This window comes from Mchenga conophoros, linkage group LG6 (genome assembly GCF_057382185.1).
Source record: "Mchenga conophoros isolate Kocher_MC1m ecotype Shallow Benthic linkage group LG6, M_conophoros_male_GT1.1, whole genome shotgun sequence".
In the NCBI taxonomy this organism is placed as follows: domain Eukaryota; kingdom Metazoa; phylum Chordata; class Actinopteri; order Cichliformes; family Cichlidae; genus Mchenga; species Mchenga conophoros.
The window spans coordinates 40,933,883-40,960,965 of record NC_140531.1 but is presented as its reverse complement, the minus strand read 5'-3'; positions in this window follow the sequence as shown (position 1 = coordinate 40,960,965).

The window sequence follows — 27,083 nt, the reverse complement described above, 5'->3', positions numbered from 1 at the left end:
TGCGGCAACAGTGCTAACCACCGTGCCACCGTGACTCCGACTATTGAAAGCTAAAGGCCGACGGCTTAAGAGAATAAGAAAACTGGCCTTACTATTCATAAGGATATGTTTAATAACCATGTTCTGTTTTATCAGGAATGTATCATTCAAACCAAATCTGCCTATTATTCTACCATTGTCTGTTCAAGTGAGAACTCCACCAAGACCCGATTCTCATTATTTAACTTCTTTAACAGGCCACCTGATTCTCTGCCCACTCATCTCTATTCATCTAACTTCTGCGACTCTCTAATGCTATTCTTCACTGAAAAAATTCATAAAATACACCTAGACTTGGTACCGCATGCTCAATGTAGCTCCTCTGTCTTAACTCCACCCCCTTCTCACTTCCTCTCTGTTTTTCAACTTCCGTCTTTAACTGATATTGCTGATCTTATCCACAAATCAAAGCCTTCTACCTGCCAGCTTGATCCTATCCCCACTGTCCTTGTCAAAGCCTGTCTACCCCCTCTCCTTCCTCTCATATCTGCTATTATTCACTCTTCACTCACCACTGGAACTGTTCCTGCTTCTTTCAAAGTTGCCGCCATCACCCCAATCCTGAAAAAAACAGGTCTAGATCCCAACAACTTTAACAATTTTCGTCCTATCTCCAATCTACCATTCCTCTCAAAAATTCTTGAAAAAATAGTTGCTTCACAAGTCCACCTCACTGATAATAACCTTTACGAACAGTTCCAGTCTGGTTTCCGTCGCCTGCATAGCACCGAAACTGCTCTTATAAAAATAACAAACAATCTTCTTACGACAGCTGATTCTGGTCTCCTCTCCATCCTTATTCTTCTTGATCTGAGTGAAGCCTTTGACACCATCTCTCATCCCATTATTCTTAGCAGATTAGCTTCTATTGGTCTCTCTCATACTCCATTAGCCTGGTTTAAATCATACCTGTCTGACCGCACTCAGTTCATTCAATTTAAATCCTTCACTTCTCAGCCTTCTCCTCTATCTACTGGGGTGCCCCAGGGATCTGTCCTCGGGCCCCTCCTTTTCATCATTTACCTTCTTCCACTCGGACACATTTTTCGTAAATGTAACATTCAGTTCCACTGCTATGCCGATGACACCCAGCTTTACCTCTCTACCAAACCCTCTTCTACTCTTCCTCCACCCTCCCTCACCCTCTGCTTAGCTGAACTCAATTCCTGGTTCTCCTCCAACTTCCTTAAACTCAACAGCAATAAATCAGAACTTCTTCTGATCGGCACTAAATGATTGCTATCCAGAATTAACAATTACTCTCTCACTATCAATAATTCGTTGGTCCCTATCTGTGGTTCCCTCTGTGAAAAGCTTGGGTGTCATTCTCGATAGCACATTATCCTTTAATTCACATATCAGTAATGTCACACGTGCAGCATATTTTCAACTCCGTAACATCAATCGCCTCCCCCCTTTCCTCACTCCTCATGCCACTGCCATTCTCGTCCATAATCTTGTTATCTCTCGAATTGATTACTGTAATTCACTATTATTTGGCCTTCCACAAAAATCCAAGCTCCAACGTGTCCAGAACTCTGCTGCCCGTATTATTACTAGGACTTCCTCTACCCACCACATCTCCCCAATCCTGAAGCAGCTACACTGGCTCCCGGTTAAATTTCGCATCCATTTTAAAGTAATCCTTTATACATTTAAGGCTATTCATTCTCTCTCTCCACCATACCTCTCTGATTTAGTACAGATGAACTTCCCATCCCGGTGCCTCAGATCTTCATCTTCTCTTTCTCTCTCTGTTCCTTCCGCTCATCTGATTACAATGAGGGGCGGGGCTTTTAGTTGCTCTGCCCCTCGACTTTGGAATTTCTTACCCCCTGACCTCAGAAATATTAGTTCATTCCTTCTTTTTAAGTCCACCCTCAAAACTCAAACCTCTGTATGCTCTTAACTTTTATCTGTTATTCTTATTATTGTGTATATTTCCAGTTTTTGTGTTTTTATTTGTTGTACAGTGTCCTTGGGTGCTTTGAAAGGCGCTATTTTTAAATAAAATGTATTATTATTATTATTATTATTATTATTATTATTATTATTATTATTATTATTATTATTAATTCACGTCCAAGTCTGGAGCTTTAGATTCTTATCGTCCTGTGCCAGTCCAGCTACATGAGTAGTGGCGGACTGCAGTGGAATCTGACAGGGAGTGCTTTTGTCTTAAAACCGCAGCTCTGTGAGGGAAAAAGGGAAGCAAAGTACCCCCGGGGGCGCTGATATTCTCATGTGAAGTAAGCAATCTGTCGACTCCTCCGATCTAAAAATAAGCTCCAAAGAGAGGGGCAATATCTTATTTATCTCCATATGTAAGTGCACAATGCCTTTGTTTCTGCTTGTTGTCTTCAGAACTGATGACAGAACACAACAGTGACTCAGTGAAGTCCTGCATTACTCGCCCTGACTGAACTCGCATGTCAAACTGCATCAGACTCAAAGGGTGGAGGCTCTCTTACACTTCCATCAAATTCACAGGATGACAACATATTCAGATTGCAATGACTGAAGATGATTGTTTAGGCATCGGTCCAACTTCTAGGCTGGCACCTATGCGAGGCGTGATGTCATGACTGACTTTTGATAATACTGCTGGGTGTCAGTCAGCAGGTTGGTGCATATCACGTCAAAGACTTCCTGTTAAATGGGGATTATGGTTGGTGCCAGTAAAATAAAGTGTGTCTAAACCCTGCTTTACCTCAGCTGCTCTGCTGTATGACAGTCAAAGTCCCAGGATGTAGCAGTTTTATTGAGTTTTGGCTCTTCTGCATTTGTTGGTTAGCAATTCTATTCCATTGTCATTCTGAGATTTAGTTTTTTGTTATAGAGTCTGAGTCTTCGTTTCTTTAGTTCACTGTGATTTTAGTTTATTTTGCTGCTTTTCCTCCTCTGCCTTTCTGCCTGTTTCCATATCTTTCGTATCATGTTTAGTGTCTGTTTCTAGTCTCTGTTTAGTATTTATCTTTGGTTGTTTTTTTCCCTTTATTTTCAAAGCTGGAGCAGCCAGTTTTACTTAGATATAAATGCAGATCCATTTTCCATCTCTCACTTTGTGATGTTTTACAATAAAGGTTAAGGAAAAGTAATTAGGAAAAGGAGGCAGGAGGGTTTTTTTTCTGACTATTCGACCATTTTTACTCCCTATCAGATTGTCTTAAGACCCAAATAGAAACCATTTAAAAAGAGAAACTAAGAACAAAAGATGTGATTTGTAAAGGAAACATCTTCCAGTTTCTTCATGATGCTTCTTCTTTAGCAAGTGTGCAAAACAAAACCCAAACCTGACCATGGATGGTTTTCTGACAAATCACTCAGGGTCAGAGTTAGGCTGCTTTCTGGCCACATGCTAAGCAAGTTCCTATTTAGAAACTATAAGAGGCTACCTTTGAAATGAACTCTCTAACACACACTTGAGCTCAGTTATTAAATTATTTACTAATTTAAAACCCTTTTTAAGAAACAAAATTATCATAAATATCTGAAAAATTAAACTGTATGAAAAGCTGAGCTTATATTATCTTTAAATATCTCAAAATTTTATCGACATGTCTTCCTATCAGCAGACTCCTCGGCTGCTTCTGAATCAGCTTCTGTATCTTTTAACATTTTTTAAACTCTCATGTCTTTTATATTCTCTTTGCTTTGTGCATATTTCTGACTCCACGAATGCTTCTTGTGCTTCTGCCTCTCTTCTCTGTGACAAAGACTCAAACCATGTTGCTAAATATAATAGCTGTGGATAAATGATGGTACTGCAAATCTAGGCGACGAGCTGGACCTTTATGTGTGTTTACAGCAGTCGTACCACCACTGTTAACCTATTCCACTGGGAGGCTGCTTCCCCAGTATTGTTTAATCATCCTGCACTGCTTTAAGTACTTTACTGTGGGTTGCATAAACAGCACATGTACAATCACTAATTGAGTTAGTAGTAACACTAATAGGCAGACAAAAACACTGAACAGGGCCGTGCAATGTGTGCAAAACTGCACACATTGTTAAAATGTTTCACCTGAAGCCTGAGTTTATGCCTCATGATATATCTGCACGAACACTAATCACAGTGTTAAGGTCTCTCTCAGTGTGACTTGGAACACTGGGCTGCTCCTGACTGCAGGGCAGAACACATTTCCACACATTTCTATGTGGACTTTGAATATTCTCCTCATGTCTGTGTGGTTTCTCTCCTTGCACTACGGCTTCTTCCCGCAGTCCAAAGCCATGCAGTTAGCTAGGTTAGGTTAACAGGTGACTCTAAATAGACTGTTTGTGCAAATGGTTGTCTGTCTCTGTCTGTCTGTGTTAGTCCTGTGACAGAGTGGGACCAGTACAGGATGTGCCGCACAGAGGATATGAACCCAGGTCTCCTGAGTAACAGTCCTGGCTCACTTACATCACCACCAGCTTTACTGCAACAAAATTTGTGGCCCTTTCAAAGTGCAAAGTGCATGTCACAGTTGCAGGAATCAAAGCAGGCCATCAGACGAGATTAATGCCAAAATAGTTACTTTATTATAATATACATTTTACGGCTTCTATCTGAAGCCCAGAGTCACCTGCCAATGATACTGTGAGACATACCATGTGCATGTGTTTCTATTTAGTTTTAAATACAAAGTGGGCATCCTAAATTTTCACATATACATGAAAATCATTTATTCTACAGCACGAGTGTTCAACTCCAGGCCTGGAGGGCCGGTGTCCTGCAGGTTTTAGATCTCACCCTGGGTCAACACACCTGACTCAAATGATTAGTTTGGCCTCTGGAGAACTTCAAGACATGTTGAGGAGGTAATTTAGCCATTTAAATCAGCTGTGTTGGCTCAAGGACACATCTAAAACCTGCAGGACACCGGCCCTCCAGGCCTGGAGTTCGACACCTGTGTTCTACAGTGTCTTTTGTTCTGTATACTGCAAATGTTTGTGTTTAAAATCATATTGCCACAAATGACTGCACATCTGCCATTGGTGTCTTAGATTTTATGATGGCTAAGATATTAACACCTTCATATCTGTTTTATAGTGTGTTATAAACTGTTTATTAAGGGTTTACATTTTGCTTATAAATGCAAACTATGTAGTTAAATAAAGTTGCTGATAATAGATGCTCAAAAGTGTCGACTTTATAGACCTCCAGGCAATTCCCCAAAGGTTTAAAGGTGTCTTTAGTGTTGTGAGCACTGAGCTCATTAGCTGCTGAGCTTTTCTTCACCAGCTCTCCAAATGGTACAAAAACTGTTAGAGATAAGAATAGAAAACCAGTTCTTGTAGAAAACCAGTTCCCAGTAGTCCAGTTCCTACTGTTTTTAGTCTGCCTGTGTCACGGTCTGGCTAGGGCAGACCGTATGTTGCAGGGAAGGACTCAAGCGCAGACCAAAATGAGATGTGAATAACAAAACAAGCCGTTTATTAAGGCAAGAAACGAGGGTACAAAATAATAGGGAATCGATGAAAACTAAACAATGACCTAAACTGGGTGAACTAAAACAAAACATAGAAAACTCTAAACATAACAAACTGACAGGGATACCTGGAGCGGAGACATAGGAAACAACGGACGAATACAACGGGTGAATACAACGGGTGAATACAACGGACGACCTGACAAAGAATGGCTGAGAGCACACAGACTAAATGGACACAGGAGGATAATGAGGGAAGTGGCAGCACCTGGGGAACCCAGCTGACACATGAACATAATTACGTCACAGGGGGAGAGTAACTGAACATGATGAACACAGACACACCAGACCTCTTCACAATAAAACAGGAAACACAGTGAGATATAGACATGACAACCTGAACTGACAACATAAGCCACAGACATGAAATACATGAAAAGCAGGGGAGACTTAACATAGTGGAAACACGAGGGGAAAATAACTAGAAACACCTAGGCATGATTATGATGAACTTAGGAAACCTGAAGGCTACATAAACTAAACACAAAACGCTGGGTCAGCAGACCCAGGATCATGACAGCCTGCCTATCGAGCCTGCTTATCGGTTCTTGCACTCACACTACAATCACGTAAATTCAGTTCGCCTGTCAGAAAGGGAGAAAAGCGCCTCAGTCTAGAACATGGATATGGACATTAATATTTATAAATTGGATGAGGTAATGTGGAAAACTGCATCCAAGACAGAAACAGCCACATTATGCTGCTAACATAAGACAAGACAGCATTCTAACGCTAAGCTAGCTAAGAACCCAGAGTTAAAGCTGAGTTAATGCTGAGACCAGCAGCCGGACTGTGAACTTCAACAGGTAACAAACAGATGAGCAGTCAGGCTGCAGCCTCCCTTTCTGCCTGTTCGAGTTCCTAAAGCAGTCAGGAGCAATATTAGCTACTCACAAATGGCACCCTTACAAACTCCAGCTACTGCAGCATCTCAATGAGGATGACCCAGATCCGCGCACAGAATTTGCAGAATGGGCAAAACAAAAATTGGAACAGGACCCTCAGTTCACGCAGAAGATTTTGTTCAGTGATGAGGCAAACTTTTATGTGAATGGTGAAGTTAACAAACAAAACCACCGCTATTGGTCTGACACTAACCCTCATTGGATGGATCCCTCCAAGACTGTTGGAACAACAAAAGTGATGGTTTGGTGTGGTATATGGGGTACAACGATAGTGGGTCCATTCTTCATCAATGGAAACCTCAAGGCCACTGGATATTTGAAATTGTTACATGATGATGTGTTTCCCTCTTTATGCACTGAAGCTGGCATGTTCCCTGAGTTTTTCCAGCAAGATGGTGCACCACCACATTATGGGTGCCAGGTCCGAGCATTCCTAGATGAACAGTTTCCTGGAAAGTGGATTGATCATCGTGGGCCAGTTGAATGGCCCCCAAGGTCTCCCGATCTGACCCCCTTAGACTTTTATCTTTGGGGTCATCTGAAGGCAATTGCCTATGGTGTGAAGATACGAGATGTGCAGCACCTGAAACTACGGATACTGGATGCCTGTGCTGGCATTTCTCCTGCGGTGTTGCTATCAGTGTGTGAAGAGTGGGAGAAGAGGGTTGCATTGACAATCCAACACAATGGGCAGCACATTGAACACATTTTATAAGTGGTCAGAAACTTGTGAATAACTCATGAACGAATAAAGTTACGTTGAAACCAAGCACACCATTGTTTTTCTTGTGACATTACCAATAAGTTTGATGTGTCACATGGCCCTCTTCCTATTGAAAAAACAAAAGTTGTATCCAAGATGGCCGACTTCTAAATGGTCACCATGGTCACCACCCATCTTGAGGAGTTTGTCCCTTCACATATACTAATGTGCCACAAACAGGACCTTAATATCACTAACCATTCCCATGTTATTACGGTGTATCCATATAAATGGCCCACCCTGTACTAAGAGAAAGATCTTAGAGATGTGTGTCCTGATTAGGGATTTGTTTTGTGGGGTGTGTGGCTGTAGCCTTAGGTTTATATTGTTAAACTGTGTTTCGGCTCTTCTACAGAGTATTTAACTAACGTACTGCATAAAGTGTTCTATGTAATATATTTAATAATTACTTTTTTGAGTAATAGCTCCAATGCTGATCACAACAAAGAAGGAACTACCTCAACAAACATGCACAAACATTTGACCTGCAGCATACATTTGCATGAACGTGAGCCAATGAAAACCTAAAACAATCGATAAGCGATATCGATAATGTAATTCCCATCCCTAAAAACTGTATCCTCTGTCTGTATCAGAAGGTCACTCGAGCTATTGTTCTGGCTCTACTGCATACTCCAAAGACTTTTGCATTTCTTAACTCTCAGATGAAAAGTAGTTAAAAGATGGAGACAAGATGAAACTTGGGTCTGTAAATTATTGTCATCGTGATTGGTTTTCTCTGATGAGCTGAAAGGGGGAGGAAAAAAACTCTTCAAAGACATCCTCGTGCCAAAAACACAAATAAAAGTAATTAAACACAGCAACATCATCAATCTCCCCAACAGTGCGCCTGCCAGGCCGGTCTCTGCACTAAATTAACATCGGGTGGCCTTCTCCTGGTCCGGGTAGTATTTTACCTGGCACTGAGCCAGAGAGAGACGCTTTGAATGTGCGTGAGATATCGCGGGGAACATGCAGCTCAGGCTTTTTATGATTATTCTGAAAAGGGTTAATGAAATAAACACATGCATTGGGACTTAAAATATAATCTATAATCCTATCGATTAAGCTTTTGCATGTGCTGTGGTGCAATATATCAGAGGTCACGGCACTCTTGTGAATGAGATTGCTACATGTGGGTAGCCTGTGTAAATATTACATGATCCCAAGGGGACCATGTGATCATAATTATGTGCATCTTAATGATATGGATGTGCCAGTGCAATCAGCTAAAAAGTCTGGTCGGGCAAAATACTCCACAGGCTTGTTTTATGTATTAAAATAAATGCTAAGTAATAAACATCAGCTTATTTTCCCTCCACATTAAGACACAACAGTAAAGAGCCCCCCCGTTCTGTCTCAAACAGCCCTTGGGCGCATGGTGAATGTCTACATGATAAATGTGATCATTTGATGTCACTCAGGTTAATTAAAATGCTGTCTCACCTGACTGGTGATGGAGGGGATGTGATGAAATAAGCCAGGATAACCAATTCTTTCTCTTCCACGTTATGAAAATGAGCAGATCTGCAGCAGGCTGCTGCTTGGCTGGTGTAAAGACCATTATTTCTGCTCCATCCGTTGCTGTGCCCTGTAATGAAAGCCTTAAAAAATCTGTACAACACGACTGTGGCTGCAGAATGTTTATACTGGAAGAAGCTAAAAACAAATGAGAAGTTATTGGTCACAGTTCTTTGTACAGTTTATTTAAACTCAGGTCTGATCGTTTTTCCTCTTTTTTTTTTTTTTTTTTTTTTTTTGCACCTCTTTAAGCAAATTTTTAAAAACCTCATAGTTTGACAGTCTCCAACTGATTAAGGTTTCAGTGTGGGTGTTCAGTAGGGACTTGAAGGAACATTTGGACCCAAAAGACGCTTAATATCTAATACTTACATAATATTATTCCCCAATTAACTTGAGAGTTAAGCTGATTTTGGATTCTTAAAATACAGTGAGTGTCTGAATAAAATCACCTGGTATAAGATTAACAGCAATTTGTTTACATTTAGTGAAGTCACTAATATAAGAGCATTATGACGTCTTATCACCCATTTATGTGTCCAATCCACTGCTTTTGCGCTGAGCACAAGATGGTCAAAAGATCTATGGATGCTCGAAATCAAGCATTTTCTTCCTTTAATGTCAGTCACTCGATGTCAACTTATAAGCTGGGCTATTCAGAAATTAATGAAAAACACATATATTTTACTGCTGTATTTATACATTCATTAAGTCAGAACAGTAGTCAAATCTGAAATTATCCATCTATCTATATTATCTATCTGTTTTTTGCAAAACTGAAGAACTTTGGCAGTTAGACTCTGATGAGAGGCATGGTGGAGAAAGATAGTGACAGGACCCCCCTGGAGTCTGTACGCTGACCGTGGTTAAGCAGAATGAGCTGATGGCTGATGGAGACTTCAATAGAAACGCCCTAGGCAAGCTAAATTAGGTAGAAATGGGAAGGAGGAGGTATGCATAACAGGCAGTGTGGAGCAAGTGGTAAGAATGGAGACTGCGTTGCCCAACATGCTTTTTAGGTTGTAAAGTTACATTTCTTTGCTTTCCAACATAGGGACGCACTAGAGAACAGTGAAATCTGTTTTGTTTAGTTTTTTCTGACCAAAACAACTAAAACTGTAACTCTGTTTGTTCATGTCAGTTCATTCAGGATAAATTCGATGTCACGGTTCTGGGTCATTCTGACCCAGCATTTTCAGTTTCTTATGTTTTTGGTATTTCTCTAGATTATGATTTCTATTCTGATTATTTAGTGATACTGGTTTGATTATTATTATTATTATTATTATTATTATTATTATTATTATTATTATTGTAGGTTTAGTTCAGCGTCAAGTCTGTCTCTCTCTGTCAAGTCCGTGTCTTAGTAAAGTGTGTCTTGTTTCCTGTTTTACTTTGAAGGTTTATGTTCATGTGTGATGCAGTTTTACTGCTCCCCTGTCTCGTTAGCCCTAATCTCTCCCAGCTGTGTCTCCCTCCTGTTTTCCATTCCCTGATTACTCCCCTGTGTACATAAGCCCTGTGTTTGCCTTTGTTTAGTGTCGCGTCGTACCCTCAGAATTGCCTGTGTTCCAATTTGTGTTTTCACGGTTTGATATCTGTTTCTGTTTTTGTTTCGTGACCGCAATAAAGCTGAGGTTTTCAGTTACAATTCCATCTCCAAGTCCTGCATTTGGATCCTCATCTCCGCCTGTCCGCACACAGAGCCCTGACATTAGAACTGCAAATAGTTCTGCTGTTGTCTGTTCCCCTTGTCCACACAGAGCTGGGTAAGAAAGCCTTTGTCCACTCTGCGCCTTTTTCATGGAACATGTTACAGAAAGACTGGAAACTAACTGAATTGTTGTCTTTAAATGTTTTTAAAACTAAACTCAAAGGCCTACAGGCTGCCTCAATAATGTGTAATTGTTTTGTGTAATTTTAACTTTGTTTGTTCGTATGTATTTGTCCTGAAATGTGCTGCCTCTTGGCCAGGACTCCCTTGAAAAAGAGGTCTTTGATCTCAACGGGACATTCCTGGTTAAATAAAGGTTAAATAAAAAAATAAAAGTTCTTTGAAATGTTTGTCTTGTATTAATATTTAGACTAAGTTTTGTTCCGATTCAAAATATTGAACAAACCAACACTGGCCCAGAAGAGTTCAGTCAAACGATGATTTTATTGAGCACATGTGTGGGAAGCTGTACACTGCAACACATCAGCATAGATCTTCGCCAAACAGCTCATTTCAGAATGATTTTATTAATGTCAGGGTTCAACCCCTTGTGCATCACAAATGAACATAATATGCATCAGTTACAGTAAATGATCAATTAAAAATAGCTAAAATAGACAGAGACGTTCCTCTTTCTAGCACATTCTTCCATACATGGTAATTAAACTCATTCTAGTGGGGACTTTACACTTTCTTGACTCTTCTTCTGTCACTTGTTACTAGGCAAATGCAGTTAGAAGCTAAATGAATTCCTGGCCTTCGGCCTGGCCTATGTTTAAATCATATGTCTGTAAGCGTGAATGCTGTTTAGCCTTCCATTGCTCCAAGTCACTTACACAATAGCTCGTCGGGACATCACGCCAAACGAAGCTTGAAACCTTCAATAGACTGAGCATCAATTCTTAATGAGCACAACATGCAATGTGTGTGTACAATGATTATAGCTGCACCTGTAATAAAATGTTAATCTGATACCAGTAGCTGTAATAAACAGTTTAATGCAATGTTAATGATAAAGGATAAATTGTAGCAGTAAAATAATTTCTTTATTTCCACAGTTTGTTTTCCAGATGTTTTATGTTCTTGACTGTGCAAATCAGTGCTTGGGTGGGAAATGTAATTTCTTTGAGTTTTTGTTTTGTTTTTGTTTTTTATCTGCAGATAAAAACTACAAACACTTCTTCTCCTTACTGGAACAACCCAATAAGGAACTGTAATAGTCTGACCAACATTAACTAGAGTCTTGTTTTTCAGCACCAGTCTGAGATGAGATGTTTCTAATTTTGATTCTGTAAACCAACAGTGGTGTAAGGAAAAATAACAACACCTGTCTTTTATAGTTCATATGCAATATTTAATATAGCAGTGGCGTTTGTGCCAATAAAAATCAGTATGTGCCACTGAGAAATGATTTGATTGACTGGCATTTTATAAGTGCATAAGGACGTGGACTGCAGCATCATATGCAAACACACTGTGCCACTTTCAGCCTTCCTCACAAGTTTTTTTTCCATTGATCACCCGAAGCTAAAAGTCATGTTGCGAAAAAAAAAGCCTTTTCCTCACAGGGCACAGTTATAGAGGAGACATGTTAAACTACTGACAACTTGAAGTGCGAGTAAATAATTACTGTATTTATGCTGACTTTAAAGGTTTGTGAAACTTTCACAGAACTCCAAAAAGCAGTTTTTCTGTGGGACATCAACTGAAGTGTGGACCAGGCCAAGAAAAAAACCCAAAAAAAACAGATGGTTGATTTTTTTTTTCTCACAATGCAAAAGCACAAAATAATGAAACTACTTTTTTACCTGGAACATTTTGGAACCTTAAACAAGCTCAAGACTGTGACCATTTTGATGTTTGGAAATGTGATGAACTGTGAGTGCACACTCACTGGCTAAGGACTTGTGATTTAAGACTCACTATAGCCGATACTGTGCATAATCTTCCTTTCTGAAACTGAAATTGGCTAACGTAATGTTTTATTCAGCATGACCCAGAATGAGTAACCGAGGCCCAAACTCAGCAGCAAAGTGATTACTGAGGTCAGGAGGCATCCTAATCAGATGACTGAGCTCCCTCAATTAGCTTCTAACAATGTGGGAGAACACCAGCTTTATTCCAAGTCTCATCTGAATGATCGAGCCACCCTATCACCCAGTCTCTAACATTAAGTCTAAACACCATTCAGTCCACTGCCTTGTAGATCAGAGGTGGTAACTGGGGAACAGACTGAGCCGTGTGATCCCCAGTGACAAAAGTGACAAAAACATATAGTGAATACGCAATTCAGGGCTAAAAAGTGTAACACCTGAATTGCAACTGCTCACAGTTTCCCTTCAATTTTGTTCTTGGAAATGAGGTTAATCAAACTCATAGCCTCTGCTGACATTTAGCTTTCCACAACAGCTCTCTTTGGGGTGACACAGCAGTCATAAATTTCCTTGTCTCCCTGATTTTTATCTCATACATTTTAACTGTCTTCCTGCTCCCCTAGTCAGACAACCCTGGGGTGTTGGTTTGCGCCAAGCCTCCCCTCCCTCCGTCTGGCCGTCTCCACCCTTTCTTCCTGAGCGTGAGGTAATTACCTCCCTATGAATTCACTGACAACTAGATCTGCGGCAGATATGATAAAAATAGCTGACAGGGATTTTGACATAATAGTCACATTGTCTCATAGAGAAAGGGGCTTCTAATGAATTCCGATGAGGCCCACCTCGATAATTATCTCCATGTCATTCAGATGAGGCTGGGATAAGACATTTTGTTTGCTAAGGCTGGCAGTGACTGTTGAGCAAAAGTGACTTTAGGACAACCTTGGTATGGACTTTATGATGACTTTGTCTTGGCTAAAAATGCTGTTCTGTAAGATATCCTTGAATGATAATGGAGTCTGGACCACCGGTTTGTCCATCGTCGTATGCGCCGTCTTTATTTGCAGCATAAAAGCAGCTGTTAGTTCAATCAAATTCCCAGTTGTGGGCCTTTTAGAGTTTATAAGCAAGAAGAAAAATCTAAGATTTGTGAATAAAAAGCCCTCTTAATCCTCTGAAGTTTTTTTTTTTCTTGAGGCTGGTAAGAGAAAGGGAACTACTGGAAAGAAAATCCAGGACCTTTCAGTAGTTATTTACCAGCCAACACATTAACAACTCCCCAGGAGCCTATTAAGTGGACAGCCACACTGACTGTGATCACAGTTAGGACTTTCATGTTGGTGCTTTTAGGGTCACTTTTTCAGCCAAGGTCAGACAGACTGTGAACGCTCCCACAGGTATCTTTGGCTACATTAATTGTGTTCTAATACTAAACCGAGCTGATCGGTAAGAGCTAAAGCCACTATTTTAAAAGAAGAGTGTCCAGGGCATTGTGCTGTCCAGACGAAAAAGACCAAAAAGAAGCTCCTGCTCAAGCTGCTGTGTGCAATCAAGACAACATGGGGGTTTTGTCCTCTACACACTACAGTGTAAAATCTTATCAGAGAGTCCACAGGGATCTGCTATGTCAGCCTTTTCTGATCCTATTATACACTCTCCCCAGAAAATTTGATTTGGAGAACAAACCTGTAATTATCTACTGTTGTTGTAACGAAAGAGGGCTGTGTTTTGGCAGAGGACAAAGATGAAGCATACAATGTCTGTCATAAACCTAATTTGATTTTTACGCGAGGGACGAATGAAGACACCATTGCCTTTTTTTTTTCTTTTTTTTTTTAAAATTAAAACCCGACGTCACACAAGTCAATGCATCGTTGGAAGTTGTGCACTGCACTGAAATTCATTTATCTCCACGGCAGATGGGGAAATTCACATTTTGATTTGCTCAGTCGACAAATCAAATAAAGATAACCGACTGTTCTCGTTCATGTTTACTGTAACACCTAAAGAGTTTATTTGGGTTTAAAGGACAGATTGACTTCAGACAGTGAAAATTATAAAAGTCATGTCTTGCACTCTCATGTATTATATTTCCTTTGCAGCAGTTTCAGGGTTAAGAAGAGTTTGATACAGAATTGCAAAAGAAGAAGAAGCTTTCTCACTTTGTGATTTCTTTTCATGATTATATGTAATGTCTAAAGCCTATTCTGTTTGATCGTTGCTCCAGCCGGAGACTTCATCCACTTCCCAGCACATGTGATTCAACACGAGATAAGATCTCATGCTGCGCAGTGGACGGATTCTCCACAGAGTCTGTAATTGATCATCTTCTTCATTCTCCCTGCACAGGGAGAACAACCTCAAGACATAACACAAAGACCTTCTTTGCATGCAGAATGTATTTCATAAGCATTTTAGGAAATTTACATGAAAGCTAAAAGCAGAAAATATTTATTTTCCCAACTGAGCTAATGTGAGATTAGCCTCTTAACAACCACCAGGTCACTGGTAACCCTGGTAACCCATGTAGGGTTTGTGGTTAGAGGTTTTTGTGAATGTGTAATCTTACAACAGAAGAACTGGAAAGATAAAACGTGTGCTTAGGGTTAAGTTGCTGTTTGAGTCACATGCTGATCCAATCCAACTTTATTCATAGAGCACTTTAACAACATGGTTGACCAAAGTGCTTTCCAGTAAAAAACAGTGATAAAAGTTAAAAGACATACATTAAACAGACAAAGAAAGTTAAATAACAATAAAATAAATGAAAAAAGATAAAAATGAATCAGTAAATATTAAAACATGAATAAAATAGACAATAAATAAAATGAACAACGTACAGAAGAAAAACTAACTAACTAACTAACTAAAACTGACTACAAGCTGACTCTGGTACTACTCTTAAGACAACTTGGAAAAAAGGTGTGTTTTTAAAAAATGGCTTTTAATGGCTTACTGGTGCCATGGTCCATGGTGGACTGGTGACTGTTGACACCAGATCTCCAAAACTGAACCAGTTTAACGTTGAGTCTGAGTGAGTTCTGCTAAAACTGAGGAAGTTCAAGAGGTATTATGTCTGCGAACAGGACATGCAGACAGAGAAAATTTCCCGATGATTTTGATGATGAAGAGACAAGAATCCATCAGGCATGGACTGTTCATTCAAGATATCCTCCAAATGCGAAATTGTTCATTTATGCCACTCCTTCATGTTAACAAAGCAGTAGTGTAAAAACTCTTCAGTGTGATTAAAATTAGTGGTGGTGACTTCCCACTGTCACCAAAGTGCTTGATCATAGGGGGTCATATGATTGTTGGGTTTTTCTCTGTATGTATTATTTTAGGGTCTACTTTACAATATAAAGTGCCTTGAGGCGACTGTTGTGATTTGGCGCTGTATAAATAAAATTGAAATTGAAATTGACCCTAAATAAGGTGATCCGATTATGATGTGCGTTCATGCATCAGGCGTTTAAACAGAATAATTAATTCTAATATGTGCAAACATACATGCATACAGATGTGAACAGTTTGTATAACGACTGGAAGAAAAATGGAAGGAAAATTTGATATAATGGAGCGTGATTGGGTGAGAATCTTCCAATTACTATGTTTATATGAAGCATTTTTATTCATCAGGCTTTGAATATGGCTACTTGTGTCCATTTAAACATGTCTAATGAAAGATACACAGAAAATAAGGATAAATCTTTAAACTAAGACATTGTGCTACAGTGCTGCCTGTAACAAGCTAATGAGTCGAGCTTTTACAATACATTATATATTTTTAAAGAAAAAACACCACCATGAAAATATATGTTCAATCCAACACTTATGATTTTGTTTTGAGATAAAATGCAGAAGTTTTCTTTCTTTATGCAAAGAGGCAAACATTTTCTAAGTTGAGTCTCGTTATTTAACCGAAAAATAAGGCTACACTGGATTACTGCATTATTTAACATCAATCCTTTGTAGACCATTAAAATCTGCACCAAGTCGTACTCTGAAATATTCCTCCTTCCTGAGCGTCGGACCAACCCATCCAGCACTGCTATCCCTTGAGCTACGCTCCTAGCATTACTTAAAAAAATATTCAGGAGTTTTTCTCCCTTTGGAGAAAAAGGGAAAGTAGCACAAATCCCCACAACTTAAACTTTAACTGACATTGTGAGTTAGTTCTGCATTAGAGGTACAAGTCTTTGCAGCACCGTCTTCCATAAAACAGACATCAGTTATGTGACCTCCCACACTTTTGGGCTTTGTTTCTGCAAAGTGGAGAGATGAAGCAAAGACAGCCTGAGGGCAGTAATCTGGTTTCGTCTCTCTCAGGTAAAGCAGCGCCTGGATCTCAAGGCCTGGGGACATAGCGAGAGGTATGATATGACACCCGCAGCCCTGGGGGTCATTTGCTGTACAGCATAATTAATCTAACATGTCACGTTCAGCTTGTTAACGCTGGTGTTCAAAGTAAAACAAACGAGCACAGCCACGGACCGTCCAGTTCTGCATTGTCAACAAGGTTTCCTTTGAGATGTGATGGATAAAAAGGGGCTGGAATAATGAATAATTTATCACGGCGTATTCATTTCATGGTCTGCTAACGTTCTGGACAATAGCACAGTGTGTAACGTCCTGGAGGGATGTTATGTAATTCTCTCTTTGAAACGGGACGGAGCGTTTTTACAGAGTTGAAAAGTACGTCTACATTTCTGAATCACGATGGCTTCAAAAGAGTGACGGACGTGAATGTTCGTCTTTATTTAACACCCTGGTTAACAAGGACCCCGGCTGTGGACAGAGTTCCTAATCAAATTCTGATTATGTTTGTCTAATCAGAATATACAGATGGTATCGCATAGCAGGAGCATTAAACATGCTCATTTCCATCAGGCACTGATGCAGATCTAGTTTCCATATGGCCAGGAGTGTTCTTTAATACCCCCGTCATATTTGACACACTAATTGGATCACACGCTGCCACAATCTTAGTAAAGCATATTATGATTTTTCACTATTGAATCAGCTGATGAATGACTTAAAGCGTTTTACCCTCAAACTGTTGTGAGGAAAAATTATGTATTATTAGTAGCAGTAGTATTGGTATTATCTGTCATTTAATAACAATTTTTACTCCAGGTTTAGTCTTTGTGATCAAACATGACATCAAAAAGCTAATTCAGCTTATTTTTAGGACTTTTAGTCAAGTAAAACATTTGAATTCCCAGCTGTTACCTTGATAACAATTTAGTGTTATACTTATACTTCCATATATGGAGCTCCACTAAAATGCATCGGTATGCATGGATCATACATTTTCCATAACACATCCTTTAGCATCTTTTGTAGACTTTTTATTAAAATTCAGGGACTTCAATCAAGAGTCTGATATATTCACCAGCCACTTTTTTTAGGTACACATTGTCAGTACAGTCTCAAACCCCCTTTTATCTTTAGAGCTGCCAAAATTCTTTTTGGCAAGATTTCAAAAAGATTTTTGTCCGTATTGACAAATAATATCACACAACCTCGGCACGTTTGTCGACTGCACATCCATGATGTGAATCCCTGGTCCCAAAACATCCAAATAATAATTTACTGGACTGAGAATGGTGACTGTGGAGCCCATTTGAGTACAGTGAAAGTCACTATTATGTTCAAGAAACCAGTTTGAGATGATTCGAGCTTTGTGTCATGGTACATTACCCTGCTGGAAGCCGCCATCAGAAGCAACAATACTCAGGTAGGCTGGAGTGTTTAAAGGGTGCTCAGTTGGCAATAAAGTGTGCCAAGAAAACATCCCCTACTGTACATCATTACACTCCCAGCAGCCTGAACTGTTGATACAAGGCAGGATGGATCCACGTATTCATGTTGTTAACAACACATTCTGATTCTACCATCCAAATGTTGCTGCAAAAATCCAGCCTCATCAGAGCAGGCAACACTTGTGTGAATTGTAGGCCCAGTTAGTTCATCTGTTTCAAGGTTTTACATGTTATGTCTTCAGAGATGCTCTTCTGCATACTTTGGCAGCATCAAGCAGTTATTTGAGTTAATGTTGCCTACCTATCAGTAGGGGTGGGCGATATAAACGATATACGATAGAAACGATATAAATTTGGCCAACGATAGAGATTTTTGACTATATTGCGCTATCGAGATAGCGCATGTTGATGATGTCATCAAGCTGCGCCTGTTTTGGTCGAAAGCATCGCAGCGGCTATCTGCAAATTATGCCGGGCGACAGTCATAGCAAAGAGATGAACCACATATGGGGAAAGCCAAAAACTGCGCTTCCTCCACTTCCGTAACATTGATTCATTAATGCTGAATTCTCTCGTAGCTGTTCTATTTCCATGTTGTTGCAGTATAGGGAGTGCAGAATTATTAGGCAAGTTGTATTTTTGAGGAATAATTTTATTATTGAACAACAACCATGTTCTCAATGAACCCAAAGAACTCATTAATATCAAAGCTGAATGTTTTTGGAAGTAGTTTTTAGTTTGTTTTTAATTTTAGCTATTTTAGGGGGATATCTGTGTGTGCATCTCCACATTCACAAATATACATTTCTGACATTCAAAAACAAATCAGCGACCAATATAGCCACCTTTCTTTGCAAGGACACTCAAAAGCCTGCCATCCATGGATTCTGTCAGTGTTTTGATCTGTTCACCATCAACATTGCGTGCAGCAGCAACCACAGCCTCCCAGACACTGTTCAGAGAGGTGTACTGTTTTCCCTCCTTGTAAATCTCACATTTGATGATGGACCACAGGTTCTCAATGGGGTTCAGATCAGGTGAACAAGGAGGCCATGTCATTAGTTTTTCTTCTTTTATACCCTTTCTTGCCAGCCACGCTGTGGAGTACTTGGACGCGTGTGATGGAGCATTGTCCTGCATGAAAATCATGTTTTTCTTGAAGGATGCAGACTTCTTCCTGTACCACTGCTTGAAGAAGGTGTCTTCCAGAAACTGGCAGTAGGACTGGGAGTTGAGCTTGACTCCATCCTCAACCCGAAAAGGCCCCACAAGTTCATCTTTGATGATACCAGCCCAAACCAGTACTCCACCTCCACCTTGCTGGCGTCTGAGTCGGACTGGAGCTCTCTGCCCTTTACCAATCCAGCCACGGGCCCATCCATCTGGCCCATCAAGACTCACTCTCATTTCATCAGTCCATAAAACCTTAGAAAAACCAGTCTTGAGATATTTCTTGGCCCAGTCTTGACGTTTCAGCTTGTGTGTCTTGTTCAGTGGTGGTCGTCTTTCAGCCTTTCTTACCTTGGCCATGTCTCTGAGTATTGCACACCTTGTGCTTTTGGGCGCTACGGTTGTAGTTACAGCTGCCCTGGGGCAGACTGACAGAAGTGAGGCTGCCATTTCGCGCCATCGGCCCCTCTGGCCAACACCAGTAGGCGGTAGGGTAAAGTGTCTTGCCCAAGGACACAACGACCAGGACAGAGAGCCCAGGGCTCGAACCGGCAACCTTCCGGTTACAGATACGCTTCCCAACCCCCTATGCCACGGTCGCCACAGTAAGAACAACCAGAATTCATACATAAGGCACACTCTCGATTTTTGAGAAAATTAAAGGATTTTAAGTGTGCCTTATAGTGTGGAAAATACGTTATACAGAAGAAAAGAATATATCGCAATATATATCGTTACCGCACATGCTTCAAATTATATCGCGATATGAATTTAAGGCCATATCGCCCAGCCCTACCTATCAGCTGGAAGCGGTCTGGCCATTTTCCTCTGACCTCTGGGATAAACAAGGCATGTCTGACCACACTTATCTCAGACACCTCTAATCCTTCTGCACTATATTATAGGTAATAATACGATTCTGCCACAGTCACACTGGTACCATCAGGAACTTCAGTGTTACATGTTTGTACTACAGTAGTGTACATCAATAAGTCTACAGACTTCCACTTGGTAACACTGATCCTGTAGCAAAACACGACATAGTCATGAAGAACTGGTCTGTATATTTGTGTTTATTTCATTAGTATAAACTGAGTAGACTTCATTGCTTTAACCGAGTAGGTTTCATTGACCAAACCTAATCCAGTAGTTATGACTGATGATTAAAACACAAAGTTTTTTCCTATGAGAGACTCAGACTGTAGTTTGTGACAGAGCCGTGGTTCTTGTTCACAGCTCTGGACAAGAGCCTCTCAAATACCTCCGACCTCTCAAATATTCACAACATCTGCCTGGACACAAATCAGTACTTATAAGAACAGTCGGATTAATATTCCCCAGAACATGAAAAAAATGGTATAATTTGTGTCCAGAAAATCAATAGATTAATAGTCGTAACAGTTTCATAAACTGCCATGTGACTGTGCCAGCTTTCAGCAAGTTGTTTCCTCACGGGTGAATACAAGGCTTTATGCAGAAGTATGCATGCTCTGCACAGAGAGAAGATTAAAAGGACACCAACTGTGCATGTATGCTTCAAGCAGACAAAAGCACTCTTGTTACGCCCCTAGTCTAGGCGGGTAGGGACGCACATAAGGTTGGAGGAGAGAGAGACAAATCCCCGCCCTGGTTCCCAAGCCAAACATCCAAACCAGTTGTGAGTAAAAAAAGTGATTTTATTTAAGGACAAGAAGCATAGCTCCAGGGTGAGCCCAGGCCAAAATAATAAACAAAACCAACTAAGTCCCACCAGAAAAGACTAACTAAACCCTAAGAAAGAAAAAAGAACAAACAAATGACAGAGCTATCCCTCGCTCCCTGACCAAGAAAACAGGAGAAAACGATTCCAAAAGAAAAGGCAGCTCACCCCTTCCGCTTCAGCCCACGAGGGCCTGCTCCCTGCGCTGTAGTGATGGGCAAGCAGCAACGAGGTGCCCGATTTCATGACAATAAAAACATTTGCGATCTGACATAGGAATAGCAGCAGAACGTGTCTGGCGCTTAGGGGAAACCCTATAACTTCTGACAGGACGAGGTGAGGAAGTGTACTCACGGCGCTCTGTCGAAAGTGCAGCACGATGAGTTAACACAAACTCGTCGGCAAGGACCGCGGCTTTAGACAGTAACCCCACCTTCTGCTCATTAAGATACACGACAATGTTTTCAGGGAGACATGTCTTGAACTCTTCCAGCAGGATCAACTCCTTTAGCTGAGTAAAGTCCTCCGCGTGACTGGCAGCCACCCACTTGTCAAATAAGACAGTTTTCTCACGTGCAAATTCCACAAACGTTTGACTATCAAACTTGCGACAGGCACGAAACTTCTGTCAATACGCCTCTGGGACAAGTTCATAAGCCCGCAAAATAGTGGATTTGACAACCTCATAATCCAAGCTGTCCGCAATAGAAAGACTCGCACAGACCTCCTGCGCTCTTCCTATTAATTTGCATTGCAGCAACAGACTCCAGACGTCCTTTGGCCATTTTAAAGTGGTTGCGATGCGCTCAAAAGCAGTGAAATATGAGTCAACCTCTCCTTCCCTAAAAGGAGGTACCAAAACAATCTGTTTGCTAGCGTTAAACTGGTCTATGGTGGGAGTGTCGGGGAGTGTACTTACAGGAACGGGAGCAGCGTCACTCGCTCGAGAACGATCAAGCTCCATAGCTCGAATGCGGAGATGCATGAGCTCGACTTCCTTAGCCTTAGCCGCCAACTCCACCTCCTTCAAGCGAAGGGCAAGCCTGAGATCCTCCGTCACCAAACCCGCCCCAACCTGGCCAGCCGGGTCAAATACAGGAAACTGAATGGCGACAGGAGCTTCCGCCCCCGACGGCATCCGCCCCTTGGAAGGCTTCGGGACGGCCCCAGCAGCTTCCGCCCCCACTGCCGTCTCCAAACTCCCAGACCCACTCGGCGAGGTTTTCTGCCCCCCAAACACTCCCCTGTCCACCAGTCTCTCCACCAAACAGTGTTTAATTTCCGCCTTCTTAGCATTCAACGGAACATCCACCCTGAATAAGTTAGCCACTACCAACAAATCTGCTTTTGTGCACCGCTCCAACTTTTCAATGGAGGGACGTTGCGCAAAATCATCCATGTCAAACGACATCACGAGCAAAGCGAAAAAGGAAAACACAACACCGCAGACACCCAACCGCATCCGCGCACTCCAGAGCCGCAAAACTCGCGCACGACGTTTCCCCCCCACCACAAACGCAAAAAGGAAACGAACCAATCACACGAACGAAAAGGGACGAGCCCCCATTTATGTTACGCCCCTAGTCTAGGCGGGTAGGGACGCACATAAGGTTGGAGGAGAGAGAGACAAATCCCCGCCCTGGTTCCCAAGCCAAACATCCAAACCAGTTGTGAGTAAAAAAAGTGATTTTATTTAAGGACAAGAAGCATAGCTCCAGGGTGAGCCCAGGCCAAAATAATAAACAAAACCAACTAAGTCCCACCAGAAAAGACTAACTAAACCCTAAGAAAGAAAAAAGAACAAACAAATGACAGAGCTATCCCTCGCTCCCTGACCAAGAAAACAGGAGAAAACGATTCCAAAAGAAAAGGCAGCTCACCCCTTCCGCTTCAGCCCACGAGTGCCTAAGCTCTCAGCTAATGCACTAGGAGCGGCTTTTACAATTCACACTCCCACAAATACACAAGATAAACACAGGCTGGGAAAACCATGGTCAGGACTGCGACGGCTGTCAGGCTACTCACTCGTTCCACACTCTCTCTCTCTCTCCCTGGAGCTGTCAGAGCGGCTTTTTGAATGTGGTCACCTGTTCCATGGTCCAATCAGCTGCTCACTACTCTTCATTAGGGGAGGGACCTGTAAAGAGTCTTAAACACAGTAAAGAGACACAGAACAAACAGCCCACACAGTGTTCTTATGGCCACAGCCGTAACACTCTCTATAGTCCAAAACTCTCTGTAGTAACAACAACTAGTCCTTGTGTTTTTTGCTTGTGCGCATCCACAAGGAAATATAGTCCCTGCCAGTAAATCATGGCTAGCGTGAGCAAAATTAAATAGCACATTGACATCACTAACTTTTAGTAACAGTCTGTGTAGTATGTGAACCCACATTTCCACATGTCAATCGCTATGACATCATCATTCAGCATCCTTGAGCTAAAAGACAACAAAGGGTTCTCCTGTTGGTTTCCCTCTGGTTTTACTTTCGATAAAATATTTTTACTGTCACATGCTAAAATGTCACAGAAGTCCTGAAGTGCAGTGCTGACTCAGTGCTGTCACACAGAAATACTGTTTGCTGACATTTGCTTGCATTGGCTACCATTAAGTGCTGGTCATAGCAGACTCACACCTGCCAAAAAAAACAGTACTAAGTTAGATAGAACACAAATAAGCTTACACACAAAAACTCAACTCACTGAAGCATTGATCTTAGTTTAAACCTGTCAATAACAGAAGATACAACCTGGTGACTAATATTATTAATTAACACAAAAAACCAACCACAGGTGAAGAAGAGCATAATATTATTCACTCGCCATCTTGAACTGATTAGCATGATTGAGCATGTTGAATCACGTTGGTTAAAGAGGTCAAGTACAGGATCAAAGAATGCTAACAGTGGCGGCTAATTAAGATGTTGCAATAAAAAGTCACAACAAACACAACAGCTTCATATGTCCAGGTTTGTCTAACACTCCACCACAACTACGTAATTTAACCTCCAAGGAATATAATTACATCAGGTCAGAAGTGTCTGTAAAAAATTGAAATTTGCTCAAATGTGCACAAAATAGGGTCACGGTGGCCATAAAGGGGTTACCAAACAATAATGTTTACAGCTATATTTTATACTTCTCATCCTTGTCTTATGATCACGCCTGCGTTTATCAATGACGTTGGCAGTCTTCAGCATAAAGTCATCCCGGCATTACTGCTTTTTGTTTTGTTACTGCTGTAAGTGTAAGTTAAATGAGGGTTTTGCGGTATTGTTGTAAAGTTTTCATAGACAAAAAGGTGCAAAAGAAAAAAAGAAAGATGCATTTTTTGGTATGAATTTGAATTTTACCTGATGATGCTCTTTAGTATAATTTGCCAAATTCCCTCTTTGAACTCTAGCAGTTGGACAGCAGCCATCATCGCTCGCGCAGCATCTCTATCTGTCATAAACGTTTGGAAACCAAATTCAAAAAGAGCAGAAAACTTGAGAGCCAAGTCAAAAGCACGTTTTAGGTTCAGGCTTTCATAAACACGTTGACATTTCTGTTACCACGAGACCGTAAAGTGTTTCTCTTTATCTGTTGTACTCTTGATCAGACCAAACAACTAATTTGAAGAATTTAATGTCCCAGATTTTCTCAGTTGCACAAATATCATTGGATTTATTATTGAGATACTTCATAGTGCTAAAACACTTTTGCTAGCTGCTGCATCCTGTTAGATTACTGTTTAGCATTCTGACACATACAAAAAGAGCACAAAATAGTTTTGATTATAAAGAAGCATCAAAAAGGGACATGAAAATGCAACAGATTTTAAAACTGGAAAAAAAACCATCTGCGATATTAAAGGCAAAAGTCTGCTATTCTCCACGGCATCCCTACAGCAGCTGGATCCATGGAGCACGTTCGCCTGTGAGGCTGCGTTTGTGTCTCACCCCGGTCCCAATATGGGAATCTTTCGCATGTAAGGCAAAAGTGTTAACCCCATCTCCACCGAAAACTGTACTTTCATTAGCAGGAGGAGCATCTTTTATCTGTCTTTTATCTCTCATATTTCTTTTTAGCTCCACCCATTTCCTTTTGCCACGCCACCATGCAGCTAAGAATGTGTTGATAACTAAACTCTCACATGAGCTTGTTAATAACTTTAACAAACAAAGAGGTTTTATTATATATGTTGTATGACAGTGTGATGTCTGCTCTGTTATGAGGAATGTTTCTGCGCAGGATCTCTGTGATGGAGGAGACGTTGTGTACCGACTCCCTCCAGCATGACCTTTAGGAATTAGATGATGCTGCAGCTTTACATGCTGCTGTTCTCTCCAGTCATGTTTCCTCCACCGTCCTGCTCTCCGGTGTGCTGTTCGTTTGTCTAAGACACACACACGCGCACACGCAAATATAATTGGATTCAGAGCAGGAAGCCTCTGAGCTGCAAGCATTCTCATCTGGCCACCGACTGAGTCAGATCTGAATCTTTGTTCTGTTATCTTTGATTGCACCAGTGTAATGTTGATCTTCTTGGATGAATAATGGCCACCAGGGAAGCCTTCAACAGTTATAATCTACAGCAGGAAATAGATGTGTATTTTAGTGTAGCATGTATTTGACAGCATAGGCACCAAGGAAATAAAACATGAGCCTGGTGCATTACCTTGTCCTCACCGTATGTATGGGAACAAACGTGTCGCATTGGAAGAAACGCACAAACCAGACAACGAAATGCTCCCATTGCTTTTAAAACTGAGAAACACACATGCTTTGACCCCAGCTGCTAGGTCATTAATAAAACTCATGATTAATTTCTTCCAATCACGAGGAAACGAGCTCCGTGCCTTATGGAAATACATTTAATTACGATAATACAATGCAGGCCTAGTTGAAAATTCGAACTGCCCCTAGCTAGTTCATTTAGCATAGCCATAACTTAATGAAAGATGGATGCTCATGTTGAATTCGTGCCATTTAGGGTTCATTATAGTAATAAATCTTATGTGTGGGTAAATGGCAGAAAACTGTTTGGCTGTGTTTCCACAGCAACCATTTTTATTATTAACCGACAGAATCGTAAAGATGACAAGCGATGAATAGTCGAGCCCCCTGTCCCCCACAAAGAAATGCCACACTGGGCTCGACACGTTCTGGATTCATGAAGGCTGGCTGGTATTCTCAGGCTTGCATGGTTTATAGGTAGAATCGATGTTTTGGGGCTTCTTGACCTTTCTGCTGATCTGACCATAGCTGTGAATGACAGGTGCATTGATTCCTGAAGCTCGAACTTTGTTCCTGCATTAAAAGGTGAGGCTGCTGCTGTGAAAGGAAACCTGACCACAGAGAGCAGCAGATAATAAAAGTAAAACTGTATTTTAATACGAAACATTGAGCAGGAGATCACTTTCTCAACTCTGCAGTCCTTTTTTTTAGTTTTGCAACAAGAAAATGTGTGCAGTGCTGCACCAACTGTACACCAAGCTATGCCCACTTTGGGGATTCAAATATCACTGGCAAGAGAGTCTCATTGTTCCAGCGGAGAGAAAAGAGTGACATTAATAGCCTTCTTACTCAGTCTTTACAAGCAGAAGCATCCTATAAATCATGTGGAATGATCAGCTGAACGTGGATGAAAGCAAAGAAGGAATGAACAGGTGTGTTGGTAAATGGGATTAAAAGAAAGAAAGTGAACCATATATCGTCATACGGGGGCGATCGTGGCTCAAGAGTTGGGAGGTCGCCTTGTAATCGGAAGGTTGCCGGTTCGAGCCCCGGCTTGGACACTCTCGGTCGTTGTGTCCTTGGTCAAGACACTTCACCCGTTACCTACTGGTGGTGGTCAGAGGACCTGGTGGCGCCAGTGTCCGGCAGCCTCGCCTCTGTCAGTGCGCCCCAGGGTGGCTGTGGTTACAATGTAGCTGCCATCACCAGTGTGTGAATGTGTGTGTGAATGGGTGGATGACTGGATATGTAAAGCGCTTTGGGGTCCTTAGGGACTAGTAAAGCGCTATATAAATACAGGCCATTTACCATAGTTACCCTTAGCTTATATTTTGTGTGCCGCCATCCTGCTTTAGTTAACCCTTAGCTTTTACGCCTGACTGTTTTGTTTATGTAATAATTATATGTCCAGTGGTCTGTTGAACAGCCCTGTCGGTTTTCT